The sequence below is a fragment of the Trachemys scripta genome, chromosome 15, assembly GCF_013100865.1.
Source record: "Trachemys scripta elegans isolate TJP31775 chromosome 15, CAS_Tse_1.0, whole genome shotgun sequence".
Classification (NCBI taxonomy): domain Eukaryota; kingdom Metazoa; phylum Chordata; order Testudines; family Emydidae; genus Trachemys; species Trachemys scripta.
The window spans coordinates 16,364,553-16,382,370 of NC_048312.1; the positions used below are offsets into that span (position 1 = coordinate 16,364,553).

The 17,818-nt window shown below is 42.3% G+C and overlaps 1 protein-coding gene across 1 annotated transcript in view; it reads left to right on the forward strand.

Annotated features, from left to right (window-relative positions):
- ARVCF (ARVCF delta catenin family member) overlaps positions 1 to 17,818 on the forward strand; it is a 428,382-nt gene that overhangs the window by 164,453 nt on the left and 246,111 nt on the right. The window contains exon 4 of the mRNA XM_034791689.1: positions 13,092 to 13,179. The gene's annotated coding sequence lies outside the window, so the exon portion shown is untranslated. The remainder of the gene's footprint in view (positions 1 to 13,091; positions 13,180 to 17,818) is intronic.

Consider the following 17,818-nt stretch of genomic DNA (forward strand, 5'->3'; position numbering starts at 1 on the left):
TCAGTACAGCATAATTAAAATTCTAGAAGGATATCAGATAAACACAGAAACATCTGACAATGTTGACTGTAGAGTGCTTCTGGTTATTGTAATTATAATGAAATTGTTACAGCATTGTATGGTTTTATAGCAGCTAATCTGGGTTGTAAGAATACAATAAGGAATGGATTGGAAATCACAGTTTTCTTTGTAAATTAAAATTGTTGCAAAGATTTCCTTTTAAGAGTTTACTACTGAAAAATCCAGATTGCTTTGAGAAATCTATCTTCTGGAGGAGATATCTGAAGCCTCTTCCTACTTTTTGTCTTTACTTATACAGTAAATCTTTCAAAGCAATTATTTGAGTAGTTTGTGACACAAATATATTACATTTCCCTTTTTCTCTAGGAGAAATCTTACTATTCCTTATCAAAACCTTTTGAAATGGCCACCAGGATTCCATTTGGCTACCAATTTAATTAAATTACAGTGAATTGGCTTGTTAATTGCAAGAAACTCAAATACACTGGTGGGCAGAATTCACTGCTGGAATCAATGGAGTTTTGCCTCCTGCAGTCAGTGGTGAACTTGGTCATCCACCCTAAAACTAAACAACTTGTTTCTTTCCTTTTCACTCCCTCCTATGTTCACTTCTGACATTTTTATTTGGTTCTTTCCGCTCTAGTTTTCTCTCCTTCTCATTACCTATCTGTCCTGCACTTGGTACTGCCAGAGTGCATAGGCAGTAGCCCTGATTTAGGGAGACAGGCTCTGAAGCCACTTCCCGCCCCTAAATATCAATTGGGCTTCTGGATTGGCTGAAGAGCTGAGTGGGTGGGGGGAGTTAAAAGCCCTTTGCTCACTAGGAAATCAACTGGCCATGCAAAAAAGCAGGATTTTCCTCCTGGGGGGATGAGTGGATACTACTGGGGTAATTTAGAAGCTGTGCAGTTTCCACAATGAATTTAAAACAATGTTTTTAAAGTGGTATTTGATCATCAGCAGAAACTTTTCAAATTGAGTTTGATCATGTAAAGCAATTCTGTTTCTCTCACTTATAAGACAGTGTTTTTGTGTATCTGTCTTGAAGATGAAAAGTTACTAGAATTATTATTCTTTTAGTAAATGATTGGCTTTATTGCAGAGCACCACGAATCATATATCTACTTCATGACTTGTTATTTCTATTATACAAAGTTACAATAATTCTTATATTGAAATTTAAATTTATGGCCCTAGTGTTATATTTGTGCTGAGATTTGAGCAAGCTGTTTTAAATTATGAAGTTTTGTTGAAAAGAGCAAAGAAATATGTAAGCTGTTAAAATAGGATAAAATTAAACATTTATACTCAGGTCTCTCACAAGTGGTAAATTCATCTTATTGATTGACTAACTATTCATGACAAAACCTTATTGAATGTGACATTCTGTGGCGAGCATATTCAAGAGAAATGATTTTCAGTGCTGTATGTTCTTGGCAAGTATATTTTTTAATTTGTTTGGAAGTTGTTACTTATTAAAATTTCCACATGGTGATGTTTCTATAATAACATTTTGGCATATGAGTAGTTCATTTCAGATAAAAAACACTGTGATTAGGAATGGGTGTGCTTACACAAGCACAGACTTAATAGTTCCCTGAGTGAACCTACACTGTTTCCCCATTACAACCTCTCAGGAATGCCTTGATGCCTTCATATCTGTCCATTACACATTGGTTCTGCTTCACGGCTCATGGCCTAGCAGAAAATCAGCTAGAACTACTAAGTTCTGCAGTGGGATCTTCAAAGGTATGAAGGGTTGGGGTAGGTGCATCAGCATTTGGAGGGGAGGCCTGTGGTTACTGGAGTATAATAGCTGTGTAAAGAGGGATTTTGGCTTGCTGGAGGAAGGGGAAGCTCGGGGCAGAGGTTCACTGGAGTACAGAGAGGGAGTGGGAGTCTGATAGATCTTAATGTTCTTCCAAACCAAGATACAAATTTTTTGAAACAAAAACAACAAAGAGTCTGGTGGCACCTTAAAGACTAACAGATTTATTTGGGCATAAGCTTTCGTGAGTAAAAACCTCACTTCTTCGGATGCATAGCTTTTTTTTTTGAAGTTAGCTCAGGGTACTACAGTGCATGCCCTGCTTGCCTTGGAGCAGTCTCCATGGGAATTTCTATGCTGTGGTGGGAGCTGGGTTTGGGATGGAACAGAGGCAGAAGCCCACATGAGACAAGAGGGAGACGTATGGGGGGTTGAGGGTAAAGAGCCATTTGCCACTTTCCTTTTTAAATGGGGACATTCCCATAACACTTTTGATAACATAAACCCGTAATGGGCACAATGAAATGGGGTGGGAGAGGGGAGCCTGGGCTCCCCTCTGGGCACCTGAATAAAACTGGGTGGCATAACAATGGAATCCCTTACCTGCTGGCATGAGGGAGGGGCGAGTGGGCCAAATTTGAGCAGTGCTATCACCCAAAGGCACCAGGTTGCAATGCCACTCACTCAAATTTGGCTTGGCCACACCTTTGTTACAATAGAGGGGTGGCTGTCATGATGGAAGGGTGGCCAGTCCAGATGTGCGTGAATCATGTTGCCTCCTGGTAAACAGGGTTGCAGTGCCACTCAGATGTGGCTCATTTTGGTTGCTTGGCCCCATGACTTTTGAAGTCCCTCCGGTACCTTTGGGTCCTTAACTACTCAGTTCCAGTAGCCAAAATCCCCTCAAGGATTGTATGTTCCCTTTATGGGCTACACACTCCAGGCTGACATCCATGCTGTGCAAGGCTGGCCTACTTGTGAGTTGGGCAGGAATTCAGAATGTCGCTCATACAGACTGAGAAACTCCTATTTACACGTCTTTTGGTAAAAAAAATTCCATATATGAAAGCTGCTGATGTTCAGTGTTGTTGGCCTGAACTTGCTAAGTAGTCATTAGAGGCCTGATCCTGCAATTCTTACTTAGGCAAAACTCCCACTGAAATAATAACAGGTCTTTGGTTATAATTTGATTGTAATTTAAATGGGAGTGAAAAGTGATCCTTCCAGAAAAAGTAATACATTTCTGGTGCTTCTCTATAGAAGGATCTGGTTTATACCATGAAGAATTATATTTCTGGATTGGAGTATATTTACTGGGCATCAAAATTGGGTAATTCATCAACTAAATTAAATGAAACTTAATATTAACATATAGTATAATCAAACTTCTTTTAAAATTTGCATAAAAGGTGATCAGATGTTACATTTTAATTTAATTGGCCTGATGAACACTTGTGCATATTAGGTTGTAAAATTTAGATTACATTTTCTTAGAAAAGATATTAAAGTATAGTTTAATTGTCTCCCTCAAGGTTTATTTAGAAATCTTGTTTACACAGTTTTGTTTTTATATATAATGATTTGAACTTGGTTATTAAAACATTACTGTGTCCCATGTACATTATGCATGAAACATCTATTTTCAATTTCTAGATGTCTTCTGTTTGTAATCAGAACCTTACAAAGATGATAATCTCAGTTTTCAGCAGTTTCTTCACAGAAAGATTATTGTATATTAGCATTAAATAGTTTTGAAATTTATAAATTATGGCTACTCTGTGGATTTTGCAAATCTCCAAGTTATGTACTGTTGCTAATCTGTATGGCATGTTGGAAAACAAAACTTGGAAATGTTGCCTTTTAGATATGAAAATATCCAGAAATTGTCAGTTGTAGAATAGCTTTCCATTCCATGTTGGGAAGAAGTTGTCCTGATCTAGTATTAAAAAGCACAAAAATGTTTTGGCTTCTTAATTAACAAATGCACAATTTTTTTTGGCAATTTCTTTAGTGCCTAGGATTAGTTTAAATTTACTTTCTGGTGTCATATTAAGTTAAAGTGAAACATTGCTTTGTGTTGGCTTTTGTAGTTATAGATGGTTTTTTAATTTCCCTTGAAGGTAGACATATGCTAAACTAAAAAATACTGTTTCAGCAAATTACTGTATGAATCCACAACAGAAAATAGGTGCATTTAGTTTTCCAACCTTAATTTAGATGGCATTTCCTTAATACATGATTTACATCACTGCCATCTTGTAACGACTTGGGTGACATTTTATAGGCCGCTGTACATTTTAAGTCCTGACATTTTAAAAAGCCATGGTTCTTGTTTATGGCATATATGCGCGCTGATGTGCTTTTGTTCCCTTCTTATTTAATATTTATATACAATTTACGGGTAATAACAGCTCTCACCCTTAACATCTATTTTGGAAGGTGTGGATATCTATCCAGCAGGCACTTTTAACGGGTGAATGAAGCATTATTAAGGTTTCCTATAATTTTCTAGGTGTGTTGCCACTACTTTCTTTCTATTCTTTGCCCAGGTTTATATCAGTTGATTTAATTTATGATGACCTTCTCTATGTTAATTCACCAATTTACATTATAATTAACAGTGAGTAGGATTTTGCAAGGGAGTTCAAAATCATGAGTTGCACAAAATACATGGTTTTTTAAATTCTTGACAGTAATTAAACAAGTATTAGCAAATCAGGCAGCTTGGAGTCTGCCTCTTCTGGATGAAAGGCATTATATAAATGTGTGAGGTATTACAATTTATAATCTGTATGGTGTAGTATACATAGTTTGTGTCTGTTGTGACCTATTTTCGGTATATTGTACCTTTAAATAGGGAGATCTAGCTCCATGCTACTATTTTGTATGTTCTTCAGCTGTAGCCTGCATCCGAGCCATGCACCCACACGTTTGGCTGTATTGTGGGTCTTATGGTTGTTCTTCCTTGTTTTATTGATATTTTAATATACAATCAACCATGTACTGGAGATAGGGAACAAGCATGGACAGAGTAAGGAATTGTAGGAGGAGATGAAGGCAGAGGTCTAGGCAGGGCCGGCGCAACCCATTAGGCGACCTAGGCGGCCACCTAGGGCGCTACAATTTGGGGGGTGGCGACCGCGGCGGTATTTCGGCAGCGGGACCTTCCGCCACCTCCGTGGGGGGTGACATTTCGGGCCGGGACCTTCCGCCGCCTAGGGCAGCAGAAAAGCTGACGGCGCTCCTGGGTGTAGGCTGGGACAGAGCATTGAAGGTGACAACAAGTTCTTAATGCATACATGTTTATTTGCCCATCCTTTTTGCAATTCGAGGCATTTTGATGTTCTGGTAGTTTCTTCTGTCTGAAAATATTTATTTGCATTAGTTGTAACAAGGATGGTTTAATTGTCTCTAATTTCTTTCTTTCTTTTTCTTTTTTTAATACTGTAGATGTTTGTGGTTGAGAGAATGTAAAAAGCCTAAGAATCTTTTAACAGTGTGACTGCGGTAATTAGTTACGAGTGAGAGAGAACAAGCAATTAGAAAAGCCATTACAGGTTTTTCTCCACCTTTCTCATCTGAGTGCTGTAAGATATTTGATGTTATCGCAGATTTTAAGTATAGCATTTTAATAATGAAGTACAGATTCTGTTTTATTAAGTGTCATATGCTCCGAGCTGGGGTGTGTGTGTGTGTGTGTGTCTCTCTCTCTTCCGTGTGTGTGTTTGTGTGTGAGAAGGCACGCATTAAAATGGACAGCAGCCAAGAATTGAAAAAGGACTCCAAGCTATAATGAGCATCAACAAGCTCCAGGCTGGCAGTGACTCTGGGCTTGATTTCTCCCCTCACATTACAGCAGTGTAAATGACAAGGAACTCCTCTGAAGTCACTGGTGTTACAGGTGTTCTGTAGACACAACTAGCTACATTTTCAGGCTAGTGGATGGCAAGTGAGGAAATGCCTTTCCCCAAAGAAGCCATGGCTGTTGCAGCCAGCATAAAAGAATGTGAGGGATCCCACAATAGGCCTGAGAATGGTTTGATTTTTAAACTGCCAGATTGGGAGTCCTGGCGACTGATGTCCTCTGTTTATCCACAGGATGGGTGCAGCACATGCAATGGCAATTTGGCCTTCCCTACGCTTGTTCTGTCCACATGTCTAATTCTGACCCATGATAGAGTATACTCCCTATATTAATGTTATTCTGGGAGATAGATGGGGCCCAAACAAAAATCCTTCAACTCTTTGGGGGTTATGCAGGGCACCCGTGTCTCTTCTCATCTTGAATCCATGCTTTTCTCTTACTTTAGACATTTCTTGCTTTTTCCACTTCCTCCTTTAGGGCTGGATCAAGTTCCCACTAAAGTGAATGCTATGTTAGGTTGGAGTGAATATTTTATCAGCTAAATTGTTATTCAGCAGAGGCTATGGACTGTAGAGTAAGGGGAGGAGAAGTAACTAAATGATGGAGAACAGAACAGAAAGTAGTGTAAGTGAGATTGAAAGCCAATCAGACTTCTCTCAAAACTTCCAGGATCAGAGAGCTCAATCTTTCTGGAAGTGGAAATAACACAGAGACTTTTGAAAGAGAATTCTCGCAAAGGAGACAATTGGATTGCTGGACATCTTACACAGCCAGGGAACTGAGATAATTTATTTCTTTAGTTGCCAATATATGTCATTAGATTTTACCTTTCAGTTATGAGAAACCTCCTCTTTTCTGTTTATGCCTGGTAAATCTCCCAAAGATGGGATGGGAAGCAGGGAGCCAGCCAATAGCACAGCAATATCTACTTTGGATATCATTACTATTGCTATACTGGTACCACATTAGTGATTACTACACTAAAAATATAATTATTGTTACTCTGGATCTAACACTATTAGGAGATGTAGTGTGTAAGTATTTCAGCAGTAACGGACATTTGGATACTTGCTTTCCCTGTAAAACCTGTCTTTACCATACCTAATGATCAGATTCATAGGCCTACATTTATGCTTAAAGAAACCTTAACAATTAACTAGACTTGTATTTAAAACAACATAAATTGTCTTCTTTTAAAAAAATGCAAAACATTGCAGACTGTGTAAATTTGATGATCACTAGAAGTTTTTCTTTCTTAGATACTGATATGCTCCCCCCTTGCCATAGTATCTGAATGCCTCACAATCTTTAATGTATGTACCTATGAAATAGGGAAGTGCTATTATCGCTAGGTGTGTCTACGCCATAATAAAACACCAATGGCTGGCCTGTGTCAGCTGACTCAGGCTCACGGGGCTATAAAATTGCAGTGTAGACAGTTGGGCTCAGACTCTTGAGCCCAAGTCAGCTGACATAAGCCAGTTCTGGGTGTTTTATTGCAGTGTAGACATAGCCTCTCTGTGCCTCAATTCCTTAAGTGACCCAAGGCTGCACAGGAAGTCTGTGGTGGAGTAAGGATGGGAACCCTGTTCTCTCAAGGCCTAGCCTTATGCCCTAACCATTGTACCTTCCTTCCTGTTGACCCATCTAGCAACCAGAAAAAAGGAAAAAGGTGAGGGAAGGGAAATAACCAATCTGTTAACTCAGTTATTTACGCTGAAGACAAACCATGACTTGGCTTCTTGTTTAAAAAATTAACAGTAGACTGTAATAAACCAGCTAATTCAATGGAAGGCATCATTTTAGTTGTCTTTGATCTTTACTTGGTTACATCCAGCATTATAGGATTCAAGATTTTTCAGATGAAGATAATTTAGGCCATGTCTACACTACAAAGTTATGTCGACCTAAGTTACTTTAGCATACAACCGCCACAGTTAGTACATCGTTGTGCATGCACATACTTGGCTCCTTGTGTTGGCGGTGTATGTACTCACCAGGAGCACTTGTATCGATGCAGAGTGCAGTGCACCATGGGTAGGTATTCACTGTGCAACTGGCCACCGTCCAGCACAGGGTCTTTTGGGAAGTTTTTGCAATGCCTGATGGGACCGAAACAAGTCATGCAGGGGTGACTGGGAGCATGGGGCCAATTTCCCATAATGCAGTGTTCTTCATCCCATAATTTCATCTGTATCCCATAATTTTTACACCTTCTTTTCAAAATCCCAGAAACCTGCGTGTCCTCCTTAGTGTCCACCATCTCTGACAGAAGCATAGAGCTGTACAACTCTGCACGATTGTCATGAGCATTGCTAGCACAGGGCACATGGTCCTGCAGGATTTGCAGAGCCGCAAGAAGAGCCCCAGGAGCATGACAATACCTTGGAGGCTAGATTGCTGTGGGCAACAATTCAAGGTTGTTGGTGAGATTCACGGAGCAACTGGAGGTGGTGGAGTGCCGGTTCTGGACCCAAGAAAACACTGACTGGTGGGATCGCATCGTAATGCAGGTTTGGGATGATGAGCAGGAGTTACAGAACTTTCGGATGCACAAGGCCACATTCCTGAATGCGTGTGCTGAACTTGCCCCAGCCCTCCAGCGCAAGGCCACCAAAATGAGAGCTTCACTGACAGTTGAGAGAGAGTGACAATTGCACTGTGGAAACTTGTGACACCAGATTGCTGCCGGTTAGCCAGGAATCAATTTGAAGTCAGAAAATCCACCACAGGGGCCGTTACCATTTAAATGTGCAAAGCCATTAGTCACCTCCTGCTATGCAGGACTGTGACTCTCAGTTGTGTGCAGGACATACTGGATGATTTTGCAGCAATGAGGTTCCCAAACTGCAGTTGGGTGATAGATGGCACACATATCCCTGTTTCGGCACCAGATCACCTTGCCACAAGTACGTCAACAGAAAGGGTTACTTGTCTGTGGTAATGCAAGTGCTGGTGGAACACCAGAGATGCTTTACTGACATCACTGTGAGCTGGTCAGAGAAATGCATGACGCATGCATCTTTAAGAACTCAGGCTTGTTCAGAAAGCTGCAAGTAAGGATTTTCTTTTCCGACCAGTGGATTACCACTGGGAATGTTGAACTGCCAATAGTGATCCTGGGCAACCCAGCCTACTTCCTTGCTCCCATGGCTCAGGAAGCCATACACCAACCACCCTTGACAGCACTGAGGAGCGCTTCAACTATAGGCTCAGCAGGTGCAGAATGACAGTTGAATGTGCCTTGAGTTGTTTGAAGAGTCACTGGCATTGTTTACTTATAAGGTTGGATGTCAGTGAGAAAAATATCCCAATGGTTATAGCTGTGTGCTGTGTCCTGCATAATATCTGTGAAGCAAAGGGGGAAAAGTTTCTACAGAGGTGGAGTAGCAGTCTGCTGAATTTGAACAGCAAGATACAAGGGCTATTAGAAGATTTCAGTGAGGAGCTATGCAATTCAGGGAGACTTTGAAAGACCATTTTAATAGTGAGCCAGAGTTGTGTGTGTTGCAGTAGTGTGCTGTACCTGGCCTTGCTCTTTTGTGCATCCGGTATGAATCTTCTTCTGATTGCTGTGTATGTAGGAATATAACGTTGTCAATGCACCTATAAATATTGTTTGTGAAGGATATGTGTTGTGTGACACAGTGCAGTAACAGTTATCAGGTGCTGTCAGACTTGCTCAGCACCAGCCAGCATATGCTGTGAACTAATAAACGTGAATTTTGTTTAAAAAAAAAAAAATTCTGTAACATAAACCAGGCAATTAAAAATAATTTTAAATGTAATAAAATGTATAAATGTATAAATTAAGGGAACAGAACTTATGAAGGGGAAAGAACATAGATTTCAGGTATACCCACACCAACCGTGGCTTTCACAGGTCAGTGTATGTGAAGCTGTAATTGTCTTTAATGTCCCCCCAGATGCAGTGGTAGGGGTAGTGCACTGACCCCTGATGTCATGTGGAATGTTGAGGCGGGGTATAGGGAGGTCTCGATATTGAGTCCTCTATGGGCTGCAGATGGAGGCGAGCATGGGATTGTTTAACCACCAGAGTCTGCAGCATCTCTGCTCTTTGTTCTGCTGCATGTCCCTCTTCTTTTCCTGCTTCTTTCTCCTCTCCACCCTGTCCTTTTCCAGGCTGTCTACAAGGGTGATCCTTCAGGCCCTGTGCTCGTTCTCTGATGCAGCACTGGCTTGCAGGATCTCCTGAAACATGGCACCCGGAGCCCTCTTTTTTTCTTCTCATCTGGCTCAGGTGTTGCGTTTGTGTGTGGAGGGGATCGTGAAAGCTGTAATGGCTGCAGCTGCAGATACAACACACAGAGGTACCATTATCAGTGTATTGACAACAGAAATAAAAACTTAAGATGCTGAACTCACTCCCCTGGCTCCCCAAAAGTTATAACACTATATGCTCACTTCTTGGGATTGATTGAGCTCGGCACCAGTCACAGCACCAGCCATGGTGAGTGTGGCCCTCCGGGGGTTGGGGAAATGAGGAGGGAATAGTTCAGTTGCATGATTCTAGTTGTATAGGGCAATGGAACTGAATACTGGCACTGTTCTCCACAGATGGTGGTGATTTTAGCAGATACCCTCAGGATTGAGGTAAGAGGCAGAGCATAGCTGCTGCTGGCATCCCAACGCCGCCCCGCCTGTATGCTGCTAGCCTGTGTATTGCAGTGGTGCCTGCTGACATAATCGCTGAGTGGCTTGGAAAAGCGTCCTACTGCGGCAGAAGGAAAAAGGCAGCCCTTCTCGGAAACCTTTGGCAGAGTACCTCCATGAATGTTTCATTGAGATCTCTACGGAGGAGTCTTGGGACCTCCTGGTGCCCATAAAAAAACTGCTCTGTATGGCCCCCACTGCCTAACTGTAGAGGGGAATGAAAAGCAGATAGCAACTCTACCTCTCTTGGTTGTTCCACTACCATTTCTATCACAAGTAAAAATGAGTACATCAAAAGACTTGTCCTGTTGCTTTGTGGGTGCCATCCCTGTAATTTCAAAATAAACTGCATACTTACCAGAGGTTCCTTCCTCTGCAGGTGGCTCATCTGGGCTAGACTGGTGGGGCTGGCTGGACTGTGGGGGAGTCAAAAACAGGTCCTGGCTTGCTGCACAGCTGTATTTCATGGTCGCCTGTTCCCCATACTCCTCTTCTTTGTCCACCTCCTCCTCCTTGCTGTTCACAGTAGGGGACAGTGACTCGGGCTCCTTGAAAGTGTCCGTGGTGCTGTTGGAGGTGGTACTGTAGTTTCCGCTGAGGATGGAATGCAGCTATTTGTAAAAGCAGCAGGTCTGTGGCTTGGCACAGGATCAGTTGTTGGCTTTCCTGGCCTTCTAGTATATCTGCTGCAGCTCCTTTGCTTTCATGCAGCTCTGCTGCTGGTTCCTGTCATAGCTCTTCTCCTTCATCCCCCCAAGCAATCTGCTCTTAGATGTCCACCTTTCTACAGCTGGTTCAGAGCTGTGCCTACACAGCCTCTTCTCTCCACAGGCCCAGGAGATCCAGTATCTGGCAGGAGCACACCTGGAGCATGTAACCAGCCTGGTCAGCTGGGTGGCTATAAACAACAATGGAGAGCTGCTAGGTGTGCTCGCCAAGCTGGGCAATCATGAAAAGGATTTTCAAAAGTTCATGGAGCCTTAAGTAGGGTCTACCTGATCCCTGGGCAGCAGAGTTCACAGCGGTGACCAGAGCAGTTGGTGTATGGCATTGTGGGACAATAATGGTCGACATAAGTAACCAATGTCAACACTTGCACCGTCGACCAAACTACGTTCACTCTGACTCTACGCTGCTGGAGAAGATGGTTTTATTAAATCGGCATAGCTGCTTTGCATCGACCTAACTCTGTAGTGTAGACCAGGCCTTAATCTACTTACCTACCTTCCCTCCCTGCAGATTGCAGCCAGGGTGTAAAGCTAAGAAGGTGGCTATAGAGTGGAACTGTAAGGAGCATATGTGTGTATCTGGTATTGAGGCTAGGCTGTAGAATGTGAGAAATCAAGGAAGGGTGGTCTGGGGTGTTGTCTGGACTGAGTGCACTTGGCTGAAGAAGCAGGGAAGGAGAATGGAGATGTAGTTCTCAAGGAGGCTTGGTGTGAGTTCCTTGTTTACGTCTGAAATTCCTGGGCATTGTCTAGTTGTAAAATAAATACTACTTAACGTCAAACAAAAGGAGAGAGGTTAAAACTTGTCTAAAATCAACATTCAAAGCCCACCCCTTTCCCCATTGAGGAGAATGAGTTTCTGTTGGGGGCCACATGGTGTTACTGCCCTACAAATGAATAATTACTGTACAGGGTTTAATCGGAAAGCACTGACTCCCCTCTCTCCGCGTTTGGGGGTTCTTTCTTCTACCTGTGTGTAAATTGAGTAACTGAAGAACTGATGCACTATTGGAGTAGCTGCTTGCCTCCATATTGGTCCTAGATTAGCTTTCTCAGAATTGGGATAATGAACCAAGGTAACTGTTTTCCTGAAATTAAAATGATATATGGCCCTTTAGATCTGTGGAAGATGTCTGAGTTTTGCACAAACTAGAATTTCCAAACAATGTAGCCAGATATTAATATTTTCAGTTCAGGTAGGAAGAAAAGAACCTTTCATTATAGTGCAGTGGAGTTATAGTCACATCCTTTACAGGACAGCAGGAATGTTTAACCACAACCATGAAAAACACTGTTAGGCTTGTACTGTCTATAAAAGATATTTTCAAAGCTGCTGATATTGATACATGGTTTTTAAGTGGGCTGTTTTCTCCTAGGTGGGAACAACTCATCTAATGGAGTAAAAAAACCAAGTTAGATCTCTCACATTTTGGGGAGGTTGGTGTTTGTTTCCCACCATTGTGGATGAAACCCACATTTTTACATTCCCAAGTCAATGGATCTCAGGGATCCTCCAGAAGAAAGGGATATCTATCTTCATGGAGGCTCCTAGCCAATATCCTGCCACCTGGCTTCGTTAGGCCCTTGACAGTATGGTTCCTGCAGGAATCATCGTGCCAGGTGCTCCTGAAATCTTCAAATGTTTCCACCCCAGGGTAGGGGACAACAGCCTATGTCACAACAGACTTAATCTGCAGCAATTTATCGTGTGTTGTAAGAGAATTGAAGAGAGCTTGACTACCTACTTACCCAAGTATATCCCTTCTACAGAGGGATTCTACAGAGCTTAGACTCCATGGAGTCCAGGGTTGGGGGAAATAGACTTTTTTGAGATAGCATTCCCTCCTGTGCCTCCCCTGTGCTTCCTGCCCTCCCCCATAATTCAGAAGCATGGATTCAAATCTGTGCACAAAAGCAAGGGGGAATCAAGGAGGCTGAAAATTGAAAGGTTTTTACTACATACATTTCATTCATTATGTAAACATAGTTGTTCCCTCTCCTGGCATAGAATAATAAATCTTTCTTTTTCTGACAGATACAGTTATCATCAGATATTCCGTGGGCTTAATACCAAGGGAGAACTTTTCTTTTAAAGCAACTACAAGAAGGGGACAACACAAAAGGTACTGTATTTCTGCACTTGATTACAGTCTGTTCCTCTTGTATAATTTTCTGCTTGTATACCATTTAAGGGTTTTAATTCATTAAGACCTTTTTAATTCATTAAGACCTAAGTTTAATTCTCTTTTTGTTCCTTTTTAAAATTCATTAGTTCTTACACTGTTAAAGACCCTAAATCTGTTACTAGGGTAGCCGTGTAAAAGTGGATGAGAGGAGGAAGGGGAGAATCCAAGGGGAGAATCCAAGATCTGTGAGACAAACAAAATAGACTATAATTTCAATTTTTGGTTTAGAGGCTCTGTAGTAACTGAGCCGAGGTGATGATGAAATTCAAGCCCTAGGCAAGAACATTCCTTACCAGCTTGTTCTTCCTTGATTCCACCCTGGCTGGTTTCCTGAAGTGTCCATCTTTTCTCATTCCCAGTTTCCTACCTCTCTCCTCTGAAACTCTCCATTTATCTTCCATTCACCCTTGCTAGGGTGGTAATATGTCCTCTGCCTGTGTGACCTCCTCCTGCAGCCATGCTTCCAGGGGGTGAAGTACAGCATCTTTTAGGCAAGATGGTCTTTTCTTGTGCCCTTCACAGAGATGTCTACCCTGTGCCTAAACGTGGCCCTGGTGAAGTCACCTAAAACTGGGGTAACAGAGCTCCAAACTGTTGCTGAGTCAATCCCAAAATGATAGTTTTGAAATCAGGATCCTACTCTGATTAGTGCAAGAGTTGAAACAAGTAGAAATGAAACCAAAAGCCACACCCTTTGTCCAGCAGACTAATTAGAGTAATAGCACTAACATTCTCAGCTACTGTGATTTCAGCTTCCTGTATCTTTTTAATCTCGGTGCTTGTGCTTCAAAAATTCCATTTTTCAGCAACAACAGTGCATCAAATATTAAAGTAGTTTCTGTTTGTTTTTCTGAAATATTATTCCATTCTATGCACTGTTTTCCTTGTCTCTGACTAGGTGAATTAAAGCCTTAGCCAAGCATTCTTCTAAAAATAACTTGACTCTAAAATAGCTCTCCCAGTTCTCTAAATTACCGAGTTTCATATCACATTTCTGATTTTACTTCTTTCCCCTCGCATTTGATTATTATTTTTGTTAAACATTGTCTTTGGTTTATGTGTCAAAGCTGGAGGTGTATGTAATTCATATTAAAGTTCTCAAATTCTTTGTAGAAAGGATTCTGAGGAGTTTATTTTGCACTTAGTGCTTGGATTTTCTTTGCCACTTATCTCTATTACTTATGTAAACTTAATAAAAATAAGTTAAAAGATATGTTTATTATAGCTAAAAACCTGTTTAAACAGCCCAGGTTTTTGGTGTAATAGTGGAGAGAATTTATTATTAAACATTTGAAGTGGCTAGACAGTAAAAGCAAAATGTAAAACTTTCCCCACTCCTCAGCATAAGCATCAACAGAGTAGTTATTAAAAAGGGATGGTTAAATCCAAAGCTAGTTTCTTCAAGCAGATCTTAGGTAGTCACCCAGAAGCTAAATATCTCTACTTCTAAACAGCTGCAGTTAGGCATTAGTGAAATATTCAGCTGGAAGGAAGACAACCTGCTGATGGGGAGCTTCAGCTGTGAAAAGCATTGGGCGATCAAAGGACCCCGAGATTAAGATACACAAATAACGTAGCTATGGAAGGAAAGAGGGCACTGTATGGCTGCATTAGCCTAGAAGGAAATAATTGGGCTTTCCAAAAGGTTAAGTGGAGCTAGGCTCTAATCCAACCCACCTCTGAAAATTTGGGGTGGTTTGGACTGGGATCTGAACTCTGTGGCTCAAGCCAATGTTTAATGATAATTGATCCCCACTTTGATCCATGCTCCCAATGTATCAGTGACAGGAACTTCTATAAACATAGCACTTACAACCATTAAACTAAGGCCTGGCCTACACTGGGGGGGAGGAGGCGGGGGTCGATCTAAGTTACACAACTTCAGCTATGCGAATAATGTGGCTGAAGTCAGTGTACTTAGATCTTCTCACCGCAGTGTCTTCACTGTGGTGAGTCGACTGCTGATGCTCTCCCGTCGACTCCGCCTGCGCCTCTCACTCTGGTGGAGTATTGGAGTCGACAGGAGAGCACTCAGAAGACGTGATAAATCGACCCCACTGGCTCAATCGTTGCCCGCCAATCCAGCAGGTAGTATCGACAAGCCCTAACTGAGGTGAGTATTGAAACCCCTACTGCTATCAGTTCTTTTTTCACCAGAGATTGTAGTGGAGCTTCCGGACACAGCTACTGGATTCCTTGGCTTTCAGTTGAAGCTTTGATGAAAGAGGAATCTTCTCTATGCTCAGTCTCTCTTCTGCTTGCCCCTACTGGGGAAACCAGGCAGCCCCTAGATCACGTCTCTCTCGCTTTTGCAGGGCTGTTGGTGATTGCTCCTTTGCAATAGAAGCAAAGAATCCATGAAGGATAGCACTTTGTACTCCGTGAGAGAGCGGAAGCTCTTGTAACTGAAACATGGTGGTAGCCAATCCATAAATCAAAGGTATAAATAGTTGGGGTCCAATATGTGTATGAACATTGCACTTGCAAGGAGTCAGCAGTCTTCTAGACTGGCCAAATGGCAAAGCTTCCAGGCCCAACCTTAACCTTCTGCTGCCAGGGATCGCAGTCCCAGAAAAAGTACATGTCTTCAAGACAGCTGGCTAAAGTGAACCTTAAGCACACGCTCCTGCAGCCTATGGTCCCCTGAAATGCCAGATTCCCTGTCCAGTCAGATAGGTTGCACAAGACTAGGACTAGCCTTATTTTTGGCTACTTTGTAACTTGCATGTTGCTGTTTACCTTTGTAACAATTTACTATTTGGTTTGTAGAGGGATGTTTACTATTTGGTTTGTAGAGAGACATCCCTGAAGCGTTTTAAAACTGGGGCTTTGTTATTCTGATTGGGTGGAGGAAAGAAAACATCTCACCCATAATTCTTGTTAACTGAAGTTTCATTGTAGTATTTATACCCCTGCCATCTTTCTCATACAGTTGGGGACACATTTTGCATTCTGCATGCTTTTCCAAATTCGGTATGAAAATGGATTTGATTGTTACTGGCTGCTGGTTTTGCTGTGTCACATCAGAGCCTGGCCTGTATGCTCAACTGATAAGGCAGAGCCATGATTTCACAACACCCACATTTTGAGAGGGCTCTCTAATTTTGAACACCACCGATGCTGAATGTCGCACTTGAAATGCCTATGGCCTGGTTGTCAGAGCTGCTGATCACACGCTGCTCCATTTGAAGTTGTCACAGAGTCACAGGCCCCGTGCTCTGGAACTGCTCTGTATGAAACCAGATAGCTGTTGCCAGGGCAAGAAACTTTTTCCGCTATGGCCTTCCTGGGTCTGACCTCCGAGCATTCAGCACCCATGTTCTCACTGTGCACTTCCCGCAGTGAGTCCACCTGGATGGGACCCCTAGGGAAGCCAGAGGGGCCATGCACCCCAACTTCACAGTCTGCAGTGACTCTCAGCCAGTGTTTTAAAACAGAAGGGTTTATTAGTCAACAGGAACATAGTGTAGAACAGAGCTTGTTAGAACATAAAGCAGGACCATTCAGTAAAGTCCATTTGGGGGGATCCAGAGCCTGATGCCCTGGACTCCCCCATCCGAGTCCCAAACAGGAGACCGGATTCAGCTGCCTGGCCTCAGACCCCCTATAGCCCCTCCTTGTTTCTTTGTCTCTTTCCCGGGCCAGCAGGTCACCTGGTCTGCATCAACACCTCCAGCTAATTCTTGCAGAGAAGGGGGCCCTGCCATCAGATGCCAGGCCACAGAGTGTTGGCCATTCTCTGTCTCAGGCAGCCAGGCAGCAGTCACACCTGTCCTCTAGGGGTCACTGCAGTGATCACATACTCTATCCCACCACCTAAATACTTGAGTAATTTAGGGGAATAGGGGAAAAATAGGGGAAACTGAGGCGCGCACACACAGTATTCAGAGAAAACATAAGAACATTGCCACTTCATCACAGAAGTGAATTGTAACTGTTGTGTGCTCAGCACCACAGGAAAGAGAACCTACATATTTCAACTTGAAAATATTGAGCCATCCAAAGCTAAAAGAAAATGTAGGTCTAAGACTATGGGAGTTCTCCAGGAACAATTTCCCCACATTGCATGTATTGCACATCCCAAACAGGAATGTGGCAAACACATCCACCATGATCACACCACTGTGCACAGGGCTGGCCTGTGGTTTTAGGGAAGGTTGTTGTGGCGATTCTTTAAAATATATCCCAATTTTAACTGACTAATTGTATGTAAGTATGGGAGGGATTAGGATTGTATGCTTGGAGTACAAACATGTAGCCAGAAATAAACCTGGCAAATTTGTGTATGTATTTACACACGGATGTTTATACACATTTATATCTATATTACATACAAAAAAATGAAGTTAAAAGAACAATTAGGTTGCAAAGTCATGGATCCAAACATTACAGAGTTCAGGCATAAATACAACCTTGTGGATATGAGACTGTGAGAGTCTTTAGTTACCTACCCTCCCTCCCCCTTCTTGTCTTTGCTGCCTGGGTGCCAGCAGCAGAAGCATTGAGAATGCCGGAGATACAATCTTCTGTCTCTCACTTTCTGTTTAGCACCACAATCAGGGCCGGCTCTAGGCAC